This window comes from Triticum urartu, chromosome 7 (genome assembly GCF_003073215.2).
Source record: "Triticum urartu cultivar G1812 chromosome 7, Tu2.1, whole genome shotgun sequence".
NCBI lineage: Eukaryota > Viridiplantae > Streptophyta > Magnoliopsida > Poales > Poaceae > Triticum > Triticum urartu.
This window is the reverse complement of record NC_053028.1, coordinates 436,719,767-436,735,280: the sequence shown is the minus strand read 5'-3', so window position 1 is coordinate 436,735,280 and position 15,514 is coordinate 436,719,767.

Here is a 15,514-nt window from a genome sequence, read left to right as displayed (position 1 = left end):
GCAAGCTGGGAATCAATGAGATGTGTAGGCATCTTTGTTGTACTTATTATTTGGATCTTATTTGTTGGTTCTGAATCTTGCAAGCTGGGAATCAATGAGATGTGTAGGCATCTTTGTTGTACTTATTATTTGGATCTTATTTGTTGGTTCTGAATCTTGCAAGCTGGGAAACACGGCATGATGATGCAGAGGACAACAACCATAACAAACAGTTCAAACTCGGTAGTATTATCTTTTGTGGAAGTGCGACAAATGTGATGATCGTGTGCGTCCTGAGAATAATAATTCTAATTGTTGTGCATGTTGATCCTATGGCACTGATAGAATGAGCGAATGCATTGCTTGTTTTAAGTACAAATTTCTATTAAAGCTAATTAAATTTAAGTAAAGTGACCACTAACTCCTGTTATTACAGTACCAATATAGACCCACTCGTGAACCGATGTGTGGCCGAGGGTGCATCTTCTGCCGGGCGTGCAGCGGACGAGGGAGGGGTAGTAACTGTTGTCGCATGTACACACTCAGCTTACTGTTGAATCCAGTTCCCCAAGAGCTGAAAAACGAACTGCTGCTGCCGCCTACACACTCGTTCACTCGAAGAGACTCCAATGGCCATCCGAGGGGTGAGCCTGCTAGATATGGACTTCAGCAAGGAGTTCCCCTTTGAGTTCGCCATTCAGTCCTATGGCTGCACCAAGTTGAATGTGATGTACACCAACGATACGGACTCGGTGAAGCTCTGCCTCGCCTCAGTCCTATGGCTGCACCAGGTTCTGGAGCATTCGCTCGCTTCATCGGCAGCGCCGACTGCACCTTCGCTATGGTGGAGAGAAGGAAGAACGCGACGATTCGGCCAACTGGTGCAACAAGCTTGTCGACATCCAGAAGCAATACAAGATCATCAGCAACGGGCAGGAGAAGGACTCCGTGGTTGACCTCGCTGAGACCATCATCGACCCCTGATACGCCAACATGAAAGAAGACGACCTCAACATGTGGGAGGTACCTCTGAATCTAGCCTACATAACCTACGCGGCCAAGGGCGCATACGCATGCTACGACATGTACATGCAGATCTTGGACATGAGGGCGTGTCTGCTTCCCGTAACCGACGAGTACAGGGACAACCACAGCGTCATGATCAAGCGTGCCAGGAAGGTCTAGATGTTGTACTTTATCTGTTTATAAGCACCTTTATCATGTGAGTGTTGCATGCATTAGCCTATGTGTCGTAATTATCTGTTTTGTCCGAAATATTTCTTTTAAGAACCCATTAACCTGATTGCTTTTTTTAGTGGCAATTTGCTTATGTATGTAAACTAGTTCACTTCTCCGTAAAAAATTGGTTTCCGTGCTTTGAATCTCCTTCCTCCCAACATATTCCCCTCCTCAGGTGGACCCAGCAGGTCTCTAAATTTTCTCCCACTTTCTTTTTTGATGTAAACTGAGTTTTCTCCTAGTACTTTCCCCTAGAACCAACTCAACTGTCCCACGTCTAGCCTAAAAAATAATAATACCCCACATACTATTAACTCATCAAATTAAAATGATATTTTATTTCGTAAGTTGAAAGTTCTTACAAAATAATAATAATAATTGTTTATATATAACTTGGCAAGTTAACTCCTAGTGATTGCATACATAAGCTTGCAAAGATTTTACTGACGTGCAATCATGTGTTTACGTTTTTATAACATTTCTCCATCTAGCCCAACATGATATTTTCACCCAGCCCAGCAAGTCCGCGGCTTTCGAGAAAAATGCAAATGGGATTTAAATGGGCTGCATAGATGCTACATCATTGTTTCACCCAGCCCACCAAATGGACTGACAGCTGGGTCCACGGCCACAACCCAGTTTTTTTGTGATTTGCCAAGTAAGTCGCTTTGTCACGCCTGTTGGGCTGTAAATCTTTCAAGACGAGGAGAGCTTTCATTCGGCTGGCCGAGAAAATGGCCCATCAATAAGGAGAAATGGGTTGTACATTTTTAAAACACATCAAACCGGCAATTAGTTTCAAATATCTTTTTTTTCATTTCAAGATTTTAAATTACATTAATTTTTATGCGTGGAGAATTTGTTGGATTTTATATTGATATACATTTATTTTTAAAATCAGTTTGAATGTGAGTCAAAATTTCAGGATTAAAACCAGTTCGGACCGCACCGAAATATGCAAAATTTCATATAATTTTTTAACCGTGGCCACAATATGGGTTGTAATGCTAACAAAAAGAATATGGGCTCCAAAAAAACCTTAAGAATTAGCAAATGGGTTGTATGCTGTTTTCCACAGATTTGAGGCTTTCCTAAAAAAAGGTTGACGCACAAGCAGTGACTGTTGGATGGCCATCCAACGGCCGTCGTGCTTCTTCAATCTCTGCTCTTCCTGCTCCAGCCGCTCAAGCAGGCGCCGGTGGGACTACCTGCTCCCTCCTCCCCGCGGTCGGCTCTGCTGCCGCACAGGCCTCACCGCCCCATCGTACTCCCATCACTGGCCTAGCCATCCCTCTACTCACCCACACCTGTTGTTATTCTCCGGCGACGGCAGACGAACCAGTAAACCCTCGTACAGTCGTACTCCCCTCCGCGTGGGAAACAACTACCGAGTCTTTCCTGCCTCCGTGTCATTCCCTTCCTAGGCCTCGCCGTCGTCCACCACCCTGGTGCTCTCGGCGCGGCCTGGTCAACATGGTCAACGACCGACATGCATCTGAAGTGGACTTTACATGGAGAGGCCGACAGCTGGTGATACGTCTCCAACGTATCTATAATTTTTGATTGCTCCATGCTATATTATCTACTGTTTTGGGCAATATTGGGCTTTATTATCCACTTTTATATTATTTTTGGGACTAACCTATTAACCGGAGGCCCAGCCCAGATTTGCTGTTTTATGCCTATTTCAGTGTTTTGAAGAAAAGGAATATCAGACAGAGTCGAAACGGAACGAAATCAACTGGAGAAGTTATTTTTGGAAGGAAACACACCTAATGGACTTGGACCCCACGTCAGAAGATACGGGAGCTGTCCACGAGGGTGGGGGCGCGCCCACCCCCCTAGGGCGCGCCCCCTGCCTCGTGGGACCCCCGTGGCTCCTCCGACGTCCTCCCTGCACCCATATATACCTACGTGACCTAAAACTTCCAAAACGCACAATAGATCGGGAGTTCCGCTGCCAGAAGCCTCCGTAGCCACCGAAAACCAATCTAGACCCGTTACGGCACCCTGCCGGAGGGGGCAATCCTTCTTCGGTGGCCATCTTCATCATCCCGGTGCTCTCCATGATGAGGAGGGAGTAGTTCTCCCTCGGGGCTGAGGGTATGTACCAATAGCAATGTGTTTGATCTCTCTCTCTCTCGTGTTCTTGAGATGATACGATCTTGATGTATCGTGAGCTTTGCTATTATATTTGGATCCTATGATGTTTCTTCCCCCCTCTTCTCTCTTGTAATGAATTGAGTTTCCCCTTTGAAGTAATCTTATCGGATTGAGTCTTTAAAGATTTGAGAACACTTGATGTATGTCTTGCCGTGGATATCTGTGGTGACAATGGGATACCACGTGCCACTTAATGTATGTTAAGGTGACCAACTTGCGGGTTTCGTGACATTGGGAACCTATGCATAGGGGTTGGCACACGTTTTCGTCGTGATTCTCCGGTAGAAACTTTGGGGCACTCTTCGATGTCCTTTGTGTTGGTTGAATAGATGAATTTGAGATTGTGTGATGCATATCGTATAATCATACCCACGGATACTTGAGGTGACATTGGAGTATCTAGGTGACATTAGGGTTTTGGTTGATTTGTATCTTAAGGTGTTATTCTAGTACGAACTCTAGGGCTGTTTGTGACACTTATAGGAATAGCCCAACGGATTGATTGGAAAGAATAACTTTGAGGTGGTTTTGTACCCTACCATAATCTCTTCGTTCGTTCTCCGCTATTAGTGACTTTGGAGTGACTCTTTGTTGCATGTTGAGGGATAGTTATGTGATCCAATTATGTTAGTATTGTTGAGGGAACTTACACTAGCGAAAGTACGAACCCTAGGCCTTATTTCCACACATTGCAATACCGTTTATGCTCACTTTTATCATTCGTTTCCTTGCTGTTTTTATTATTTCAGATTACAAATACTATTATCTACTATCCATATTGCACTTGTATCACCATCTCTTCGCCGAACTAGTGCACCTATACAATTTACCATTGTATTGGGTCTGTTGGGGACACAAGAGACTCTTTGTTATTTGGTTGCAGGGTTGCTTGAGAGAGACCATCTTCATCCTACGCCTCCTACGGATTGATAAACCTTAGGTCATCCACTTGAGGGAAATTTTCTACTGTCCTACAAACCTCTGCACTTGGAGGCCCGACAACGTCTACAAGAAGAAGGTTGTGTAGTAGACATCAAGCTCTTTTCTGGCGCCGTTGCCGGGGAGGTGAGTGCTTGAAGGTATATCTTTAGATCTTGCAATCGAGTCTACAAAAAATGGAATTAAGTTTGTCTCATACGCTTCACCTTTTTAATACCTTTCGTAAGTATGATGGAAAGGATAATTGTGCTCAAGTGCTAGAAGAAGAAATCTCTAAAATGTTTGGCACTAAATATTTGAATGATGAGCATGATTGCAATGTTGTTAGTAATTCTTTGAATATCAATGATGCTAATGATGATTGCACTAGTTATGATGCCTCCTATAAACTTGTTAATTTTTGTGGAGTGCATGTTTGCAAGTACACACCAAATAGAGAAGATAGATATTGCAAGAGGCATAAGTACTTAGAAACCAAATTGTTGCAACAAGAGCTAGATGAATGTGCTGAAAATTTATTATTTCTTAGTCCTACTTGTGAACTTTGCAATGAACGTGATCATTTTAGTGCCCAATGCAAATTGTTTCATGATCGTATCGTGTCCAAAAATTGTGATGACTTGATTTCCCTTGCACATCATAATGAACTTAGTTTGCTTTTGGGTTATGAAGAAATTAAACGTAGAATTAAGGATATTCCAAAATTTGCCCTTGATAAAGTTCTTCATTTTGATCTAGAGAAAATTTATATGTATTGTGCGGTGAATTGCATTGATAATCCTTATATTGCCAATTACATAAAGAAAAGAAAACAAATAGAGGATGAAGAGAATACTAATGAAAGGGAAGAGACTTCCCAATATCCTCCTATTATTTCTTATGATGAATCAGGTAACGAGGAGGAGCCTTCTACTCAACCAATCTCATTAATAAGGAGCTCCAAAAATAGGATTGAACCCCCACAAGATGTGGTGAATAGGAAGAAAAGAAAAAGGAAGAGAGGTAAAAAGGTATCTCTCCCAAATAAAGTTGCTCCTATTATTGTCGTGCCTCATGAAAATGAAGATGATACACTTTATGATGATCTCGTTATGCCTATTGCTTGTTGTGATGATTATGATTGGGAAGATAATGATACTTATTATGATCTTGAAAATCTTTTTGGCACTTGCTTGGAAGAATATAATAATTGCTATACTATCGGTGCTATCCATACTATTAATGATGAGAGTGATTATGCTTATGATATGAAAAGGCCCAAGCTTGGGGAAGCTATGTTTGATGAGGATGACATATTTGAGAATATATTTGCTGCAATTAATGTTTGTCCCAAGCTTGGGGATGCTATGTCTAATAATGATGATATTTTTAGTCTCCCAAGTTTTGATATGCAAGTTTATAATGATGATGGCATGCCACCTACTTATGATGATTATTGTGATGATACTTATGCTATAAAAAGTAGTGATTATATTTATAAAACTTGTCATGATTATGATTACCCCTTCTCTGAACATTACTCTTTTAATGTGGAAACAATTTATAGTATTCAAGTTTCCTATGATACTCCCACTATTCCGAATGAGAAGAATTTTGCTTATGTGGAGAGTAATAAAATTTCTATGCTTGTAGATCATGAAAATAATGCTTTAGGTGCTGGTTATATTGTTGAATTCATTCATGATGCTACTAAAAATTATTATGAGGGATGAACATATGCTTGTAGGAATTGCAATAGTATCAAGTTTCCTCTCTATGTGCTTAAAGTTTTGAAGTTATGCTTGTTTTACCTTCCTATGCAAGTTGATTCTTGTTCCCATAAGTTGTTTACTCACAAAATCCCTATGCATAGGGAGTGGGTTAGACTTAAATGTGCTAGTCATATTCTTCATGATGCTCTCTTTATGTTACAATTCTTATCCTTCATGTGAGCATCATTGAAATCATCATGCCTAGCTAGGGGCGTTAAACGATAGCGCTTGTTGGGAGGCAACCCAATTTTATTTTAGCTCCTTGCTTTTTGTTCCTGTTTAATAATAAATAATCCATCTAGCCTCTGTTTAGATGTGGTTTTATGTGTTTAATTAGTGTTTCTGACAAGTAGAACCGTTGGGAAGACTTGGGGAAAGTCTTTGCGATCATGCTGTAAAAAACAGAAACTTTAGCGCTCACGAGAATTGCTGCCATTTTTATTTGGAGAGTGCTATTTAGTTAATTATTTTTTAATATGATTAATATATAAATTCCTCAGGTCCAGCAATTTATTTTAGAATTTTATGAGTTCCAGAAGTATATGTTTTATTCAGATTACTACAGACTGTTCTGTTTTTGACAGATTCTGCTTTTCATGTGTTGTTTACTTATTTTGATGAATCTATGGCTAGTAAAATAGTTTATAAACCATGTACAAGTTGGAATACAGTAGGTTTAACACCAATATAAATAAATAATGAGTTCATTACAGTACCTTAAACTGGTGATTTATTTTCTTATACTAACGGAGCTTACGAGTTTTCTGTTAAGTTTTGTGTTGTGAAGTTTTCAAGTTTTAGGTCAAGATTCGATGGACTATGGAACAAGGAGTGGTAAGAGCCTAATATTGGGGATGCCCAAGGCACCCCAAGGTAATATTCAAGGACAACCAAGAGCCTAAGCTTGGGGATGCCCCGGAAGGCATCCCCTCCTTTGTCTTCGTTCATCGGTAACTTTACTTGGAGCTATATTTTTATTCGCCACATGATATGTGTTTTGCTTGGAGCGTCAATTTATTTTGTTAGGATTTTCTTTCTATTATTTAGAACAATTTTTTTCATCTTTTATTCCAATAAAAGTGGCATTGATAGTCTTTACTATGCCTATGTTACAAGTATACATGTTGTTGTTTGAAAACAGAAAGTTTACCGCTGTTGCAATAATTCCCTAGAAAAGTCAGAATGTGATAAAATGTCGAAACCTTTTGCATATTAAGATATGATAAATTTACTACAGTGGGAATTTTCTTCCATAATTTTTGGAGCTAGGTAAGTATGGATGTTGCAGCATTCTTTACAGACTATCCTTTTTAGGCTGATTGCTGTTATGTTTGCATTGTTTGCATATGTTTGCTTCTTTAATGATTCTATTTGAGGATAGGACTATTAAATATGCAGAGGAATTTAGTATGAAATGTTGAATAATAATTTTAGTGATTTGCTACAATAGAGTATGATAAGGTTTTGGCAATGGTTTATACTAACTTATCTCACGAGTCCTTGTTGAGTTTTGTGTGGATGAAGCTTTTGAGATTTAGGGAGACCGTGATATGAGAGGAATTAAGGAGACACAAAAGATCAAGCTTGGGGATTCCCAAGGCATCCCAAGATAATATTTCAAGAAGTCTCAAGCATCTAAGCTTGGGGATGCCCCGGTTGGCATCCCACCTTTCTTCTTCAACAACTATCGGTTAGTATCGGTTGATCCTAAGTTTTTGCTTCTTCACATGATGTTTGCTATTCTTAGATGTCATTTTATTTTGCTTTGCTTGCTGTTTGAATAAAATACCAAGATCGGAAATTATTAAATGTTAGAGAGTCTTCACATAGTTGCATAATTATTCGACTACTCATTGATCTTCACTTATATCTTTAGGAGTAGTTTGTCATTTGCTCCAATGCTTCACTTATATCTTTTAGAGCATGGTGGTAGTTTTATTTTGAAGAAATAGATGAACTCTCATGCTTCACTTATATTATTTTGAGAGTCTTAAATAGCATGGTAATTTGCTTAAAATCCTAATATGCTAGGTATTCAAGAATAATAAAATTCTCTTATGAGTGTGTTGAATACTATGAGAAGTTTGATACTTGATAATTGTTTTGAGATATGGAGATGGTGATATTAGAGTCATGCTAGTTGAGTAGTTGTGAATTTGAGAAATACTTGTGTTGAAGTTTGTGATTCCCGTAGCATGCACGTATGGTGAACCGTTATGTGATGAAGTCGGAGCATGATTTATTTATTGATTGTCTTCCTTCTGAGTGGCGGTCGGGGACGAGCGATGGTCTTTTCCTACCAATCTATCCCCCTAGGAGCATGCGTGTAATACTTTGATTTGATAACTTGTAGATTTTTGCAATAAGTATATGAGTTCTTTATGACTAATGTTGAGTCCATGGATTATACGCACTCTCACCCTTCCACCATTGCTAGCCTCTCTAGTACCGTGCAACTTTTGCCGGTACCATAAACCCACCATATACCTTCCTCAAAACACCCACCATACCTACCTATTATGGCATTTCCATAGCCATTCCGAGATATATTGCCATGCAACCTTCCACCGTTCCATTTATTATGACACGCTTCACCATTGTCATACTGCTTTGCATGATCATGTAGTTGACATCGTATTTTTGGCAAATCCACCGTTCATAATTCTTTCATACATGTCACTCATGCATCATTGCACATCCCAGTACACCGCCGGAGGCATTCATATAGAGTCATATCTTGTTCTAAGAATCGAGTTGTAATTCATGAGTTATAAGTAAATAAAAGTGTGATGATCATCATTATTAGAGCATTGTCCCAGTGAGGAAAGGATGATGGAGACTATGATTCCCCCACAAGTCGGGATGAGACTCCGGACGAAAAAAAGAGGCCAAAGAAGCCCAAATAAAAAAAGAGGCCATAAAAAAGGAGAAGGCCCAAATAAAAATAAAAAAAATAAAAAAATGAGAGAAAAAGAGAGAAGGGGCAATGCTACTATCCTTTTACCACACTTGTGCTTCAAAGTAGCACCATGATCTTCATGATAGAGAGTCTCCTATGTTGTCACTTTCATATACTAGTGGGAATCTTTCATATAGAACTTGGCTTGTATATTCCAATGATGGGCTTCCTCAAAATGCCCTAGGTCTTCGTGAGCAAGAAAGTTGGATGCACACCCACTAGTTTCTTTTGTTGAGCTTTCATACATTTATAGCTCTAGTGCATCCGTTGCATGGCAATCCCTACTCACTCACATTGATATCTATTGATGGGCATCTCCATAGCCCATTGATACGCCTAGTTGATGTGAGGCTATCTTCTCCCCTTTTGTATTCTCCACAACCACCATTCTATTCCACCTATAGTGCTATGTCCATGGCTCACGCTCATGTATTGCGTGAAGATTGAAAAAGTTTGAGAACATCAAAAGTATGAAACAATTGCTTGGCTGGTCATCGGGGTTGTGCATGATTTAAATACTTTGTGTGGTGAAGATGGAGCATAGCCAGACTATATGATTTTGTAGGGATAGCTTTCTTTAGCCATGTTATTTTGAGAAGACATGATTACTTAGTTAGTATGCTTGAAGTATTATTATTTTTATGTCAATATGAACTTTTGTCTTGAATCTTATGGATCTGAATATTCATACCACAATTAAGAAGAATCACATTGAAATTATGCCAACTAGCATTCCACATCAAAAATTATCTTTTTTATCATTTACCTACTCGAGGACGAGCAGGAATTAAGCTTGGGGATGCTTGATACGTCTGCAACGTATCTATAATTTTTGATTGCTCCATGCTATATTATCTACTGTTTTGGGCAATATTGGGCTTTATTATCCACTTTTATATTATTTTTGGGACTAACCTATTAACCGGAGGCCCAACCCAGAATTGCTGTTTTATGCCTATTTCAGTGTTTTGAAGAAAAGGAATATCAGAAGGAGTCGAAACGGAATGAAATCAACTGGAGAAGTTATTCTTGGAAGGAAACACACCTGATGGACTTGGACCCCACGTCAGAAGATACTGGAGCAGCCCACGAGGGTGGGGGCACGCCCCCTGCCTCGTGGGACCCCCGTGGCTCCTCCGACATCCTCCCTGCACCCATATATACCCACGTGACCTAAAACTTCCAAAACGCACAATAGATCGGGAGTTCCGCCGCCAGAAGCCTCCGTAGCCACCGAAAACCAATCTAGACCCGTTCCGGCACCCTGCCAGAGGGGGCAATCCTTCTCCGGTGGCCATCTTCATCATCCCGGTGCTCTCCATGACGAGGAGGGAGTAGTTCTCCCTCGGGGTTGAGGGTATGTACCAGTAGCTATGTGTTTGATCTCTCTCTCTCTCGTGTTCTTGAGATGATACGATCTTGATGTATCGCGAGCTTTGCTATTATATTTGCATCCTATGATGTTTCTTCCCCCCTCTTCTCTATTGAAATGAATTGAGTTTCCCCTTTGAAGTAATCTTATCGGATTGAGTCTTTAAAGATTTGAGAACACTTGATGTATGTCTTGCCGTGGATATCTGTGGTGACAATGCGATACCACGTGCCACTTGATGTATGTTAAGGTGACCAACTTGCGGGTTTTGTGACATTGGGAACCTATGCATAGGGGTTGGCACACGTTTTCGTCGTGATTCTCCGGTAGAAACTTTGGGGCACTCTTCGAGGTCCTTTGTGTTGGTTGAATAGATGAATCTGAGATTGTGTGATGCATATCGTATAATCATACCCATGGATACTTGAGGTGACATTGGAGTATCTAGGTGACATTAGGGTTTTGGTTGATTTGTATCTTAAGGTGTTATTCTAGTACGAACTCTAGGGCTGTTTGTGACACTTATAGGAATAGCCCAACGGATTGATTGGAAAGAATAACTTTGAGGTGGTTTCGTACCCAACCATAATCTCTTCGTTCATTCTCCGCTATTAGTGACTTTGGAGTGACTCTTTGTTGCATGTTGAGGGATAGTTATGTGATCCAATTATGTTAGTATTGTTGAGGGAACTTACACTAGCGAAAGTATGAACCCTAGGCCTTATTTCCACACATTGCAATACCGTTTACGCTTACTTTTATCATTCGTTACCTTGCTGTTTTTATTATTTCAGATTACAAATACTATTATCTACTATCCATATTGCACTTGTATCACCATCTCTTCGCCGAACTAGTGCACCTATAGAATTTACCATTGTATTGGGTGTGTTGGGGACACAAGAGACTCTTTGTTATTTGGTTGCAGGGTTGCTTGAGACAGACCATCTTCATACTACGCCTCCTACGGATTGATAAACCTTAGGTCATCCACTTGAGGGAAAGTTTCTACTGTCCTACAAACCTCTGCACTTGGGGGCCCGACAACGTCTACAAGAAGAAGGTTGTGTAGTAGACATCAGCTGGGTCCACGGCCGCATGCAAGGAAATGCCTCCTTATTACGGGAAAAATAATGATTCCTCCACCTAACATCAGGGACCCGCCGAAAGGGCCTCTGTATTTCGCGAAAAAAACGTTACCGCCGCTGACAGCTCGGACCCACCAGCTATATCTTCGCACGCAAGGAAGTGCCTCCTTATTACACACACAAAAATGAATACTCCCCCTGTCAGCTGGGACCCAGTATAGTGGCAGGCAGACTTGTGGGCCTACTAAGTTGACGGGGATGGAGGGCTTTGTCAACTTAGTCAATATGCATGATTCTAGCTCCAGTGATCGTACGATGTCCATCCAACGGCCGTAGTGCTTCTTCAACCTCTGGTCTTCTTGCTCCAGCCGCCCAAACCAGTGCCGGTCGTGTCTCGTGCTCCTGCCTCCTGCGGCCGGCTGTGATGCGGCGGAGGCCTCACCGCCCCCTACTACTCCCACCGCTGGCAAGCCATCCCTCTACTCACCCACACCCCCTGTTACTCTGCGGCGACGGCAGCCTCACACCGCAGCGAACTAGTGAACCCTCGTACTCCTCTACGCATGGGCATCCACTGTCGCGTCTTCCCCGGCTCTGCGTCGTCCCCTTCCTAAGCCTCACTGTCGTCCACCGCCCTGGTGCTCTCGGCGTGGCGTGGTCAACGTGGTCAAGGAACGGCTTCCATCGGACATGGACTGTACGTGGAGAGGCTGACAGCTGGGTCCATGGCCGCAGCAAGGAAGTGCCTCCTGATTACGTGCAAAATAATTATTCCTCGACCTGACAGCGGGACCCACCGGACGGGCCACCGTATTTCGTGAAAAAAACGATTCCCCTGACTGCTGGGACCCACCAGCTACATCTGCGCACGCAAGGAAGTGCGTCCAGGCAAAAAAACAAAACGATTCGCCCCGTGACTGCTGGGACCGACCAGCTACATCTTCGCAGGCAAGGAAGTGCCTGACAGTCGGGACCCACCTGGTCGAAGCGTACGTAGCGTTGTCATTCTGGTCGTGAACGTGTACGTACATAGTGGTCGATGTAGAGGCGCGCACGTGTCGTAGTAGAGGCGCGCACGTGTTGTAGTAGAGGCGCGCGCGTAGCATTTACACGTACATACAACGGCCAGGGTGCAAGAAAGAAAATAGGGCCACGTATGTGTACATACGGGCGGGGTCTTGAACGCCTACTCGCGCATACATACGGCGACGGCTCGTGTACATGGTTGGGTCGGAACAGAGAAACAGCGTCGTCGTCGTGTTCATGGGGAGGCAACGGAATGCGTCGTGTTCATGGGGAGGCAACGGAATGCGTCGTTTTCATCGGGAGGGCTTGGACGGAACAGGCGATGGAAACGAGGCCTAGCGTACCGCAGAACGGAGGAAATGGCCTTGTGTTCGACCGGCCACGTTCGAAATGGGATCCTATTCATCGGGAGGGGTCTGGTGTACCACAAAACGGAGGAAACGGACCTCCTACGGTCGAAACGGGGGTCCTGTTGATCGGGAGGGGTGTGGCGTACCGCAAAACGGACGAAACGGACTTGTGTTGGAGCGCTACGGTCGGAACGGGGGTCCTGTTCATCAGGAGGGGTGCGGCGTACTGCAAAACGGGACTCCACGGGATACTATTCATCTCCACCGTCGACCTCCTCCAGCCTCCATGGGCTCCTGTTCATCCAGCCTCCACGGGCTCCTGTTCATCCAGCCTCCACCGCGCGCTACTCCACCGGCTACTATTCAACCACCCCTCCACCGTCTACTGTTCATCCAGCCCTCCACACCACGGGGTCCTGTTCAACCACCCCTCCACGGGCACCCCTCCATCGTCTACTGTTCATCCAGCCCTCCACACCACAGGGTCTTGTTCATCCACCCCTCCACGGGCACCCCTCCACCGTCTACTGTTCATCCAGCCCTCCACCACACCACGGGGTCCTGTTCATCCAGAGGCAACGCCACCGCTCACTGTTCATCCAACCCCCCCCCCCCCGCAATGCTCACTGTTCATCCCATTGATCGGCTTTAGTTAGCAGCAGTAGCGAAGGAATCGCTCGATCGGGTTCAGTTAACAGCCATCGATCGATTGCTCGGGTTCAGTAACGCGTAGCCTGCAGTGCAATCGCTCGGGGTTTAGTTAGAGCCCAACGCCTCGCTCGGGTTCAGTTAGAGCCAACGCCTCGCACACACGCGCGTACGTGTACGAGAGAAACACGCATCGCTCGGCCCCCGACCTCCCACCGTAACCGGGAACTCCCCGAAATTTTCCTCCCCCTCGCTTCTACCACGGTATTTTCTGTCATGGACGGCCCAAAGAATGTCATGCAGTTGCGTCTTCGGCCCGCCCAGGATGAAAAGCCCATTTTCTGTCATGATTTTTTGTCATAGAAGTAGGAGCCCACCACATCTATGATGATACCGGGTTTTGTCACAATTATCGCCATAGAAGTGTCATATGAATGACACAAAAAAAAATCGTTCGGCCCAAAATGTCACAGATGTGTCTTTTTTTGTAGTGATATGGAGGATGTAGTCCTCAATCCAGGTCCCAGGGTCTGTTGTTCTGTCGTATGCCTCTATGTTTACGGGTTTGAATCCCTCTGGAAATTCATGGTCCAACACCTCATCGGTGAAACATAGGGGGTGTGCAGCACCCCTGTATTTAGGTGTACCGTGGTGTTGGGATGTTTGTTGTGTTGCATTGCATGCTGGAGCGCGCTTGCGTGGCCCGTAGATGGATCCGGTTGCGCCATCCTTTTGATGCGAGCCCTCACGTGGATCGCATACTGGCTTGTGTGTGGCGTCGTTTGCCGCTCTATATTGGCCACGAGGTCGTCTATCCGACCGGATGGTTGTTTTGTTTTTTGATTGCGGGGGATCTAAGGCCTCCTCGTCGAATTCAGGTAGTAGCTTTCGGTTCGGGTAGCTCTTTGTGTGGCGACTACCGCCGTATTTTGCTGCAGTGTTGAGTACTTCACTCCATCTAATTCTGAGTGTGTCTTGTGCAGCCCTGAGCCTTTGCTTCTGCTTTTTCAGACTCCTCGCAATGGCAACAAGCCTTTGATGGGTATTCTGTTGCTTCGGGTGCCTGTCTGGTGTGATGTCATCCGGACTGTTATCTTCGCCGAAGTCAGGTTGTTCGGTTTGATTCTCCGTGTTGCCGTGGTCGGACGGTGGTTCAATGCCGTGTTTGTCGTCCGCTGGCTCACCCTGCTCTATCGCTGGGTCTATATGATCACTGTTTCTGCCGAGGCGGGATTTGGAGCGGCGCTTACGCCGCCGCTTTGACTGCTTCTCGAGGGAACGATCCTTCGTTGCGTCCTTCCGTTCCTCGTCGTTGTTTTCTTTGGGTGTGTCCACCACGTATACATCGTATGATGAAGTGGGCGTCCAGTGCCCTATGGGCAGTGGCTCCTGTTCGTCTCCTGCATCGTCGTCCATACCGTCGATGTCTTTGGAGTCGAAGTCGAGCATGTAGGTCAAATCGTCGACAGTGGCTACTAAGTGGGTGGTGGGTGGGCGGCGAATTTCTTCGTCATCCGCATCCCAATCCTGCCGAACATAGTTCGGCCAGGACTCTCCTGACAAGGAGAGAGACTTTAATGAATTCAGTATGTCGCTGAAGGGCGAGTGTTGAAAGATATCCACGGAGGTGAACTCCATGATCGGCGCCCAGTCGGATTCGATAGGCACGGGCGCGGGCGGTTCGGAGTCCGTGGTCGGGGATGAGTCCGGTAGTTCGGCGTCACGGCTCTCGTGAAGGGTAAGGTCGATACTCGGCTCGATCGCCGCTGAGAATACGGCCTTCATGGCGGGGTCTATCCACCCGTCCATCAATTGGCTCCGAATTGAGAGTCGGAGCAGTTGCCGGTGCGGTCTCCTGAACACTGTCCGATGGTAGAGCTAAATCATGCTCATCGTGACTGTGCGGCGCACTCGGCAGGGGCTCGAATCCGTCGAAGATCAAGTCTCCGCGGATGTCGGCCGTGTAGTTTAAGCTTCCAAATCTGACTAGATGGCCAGGG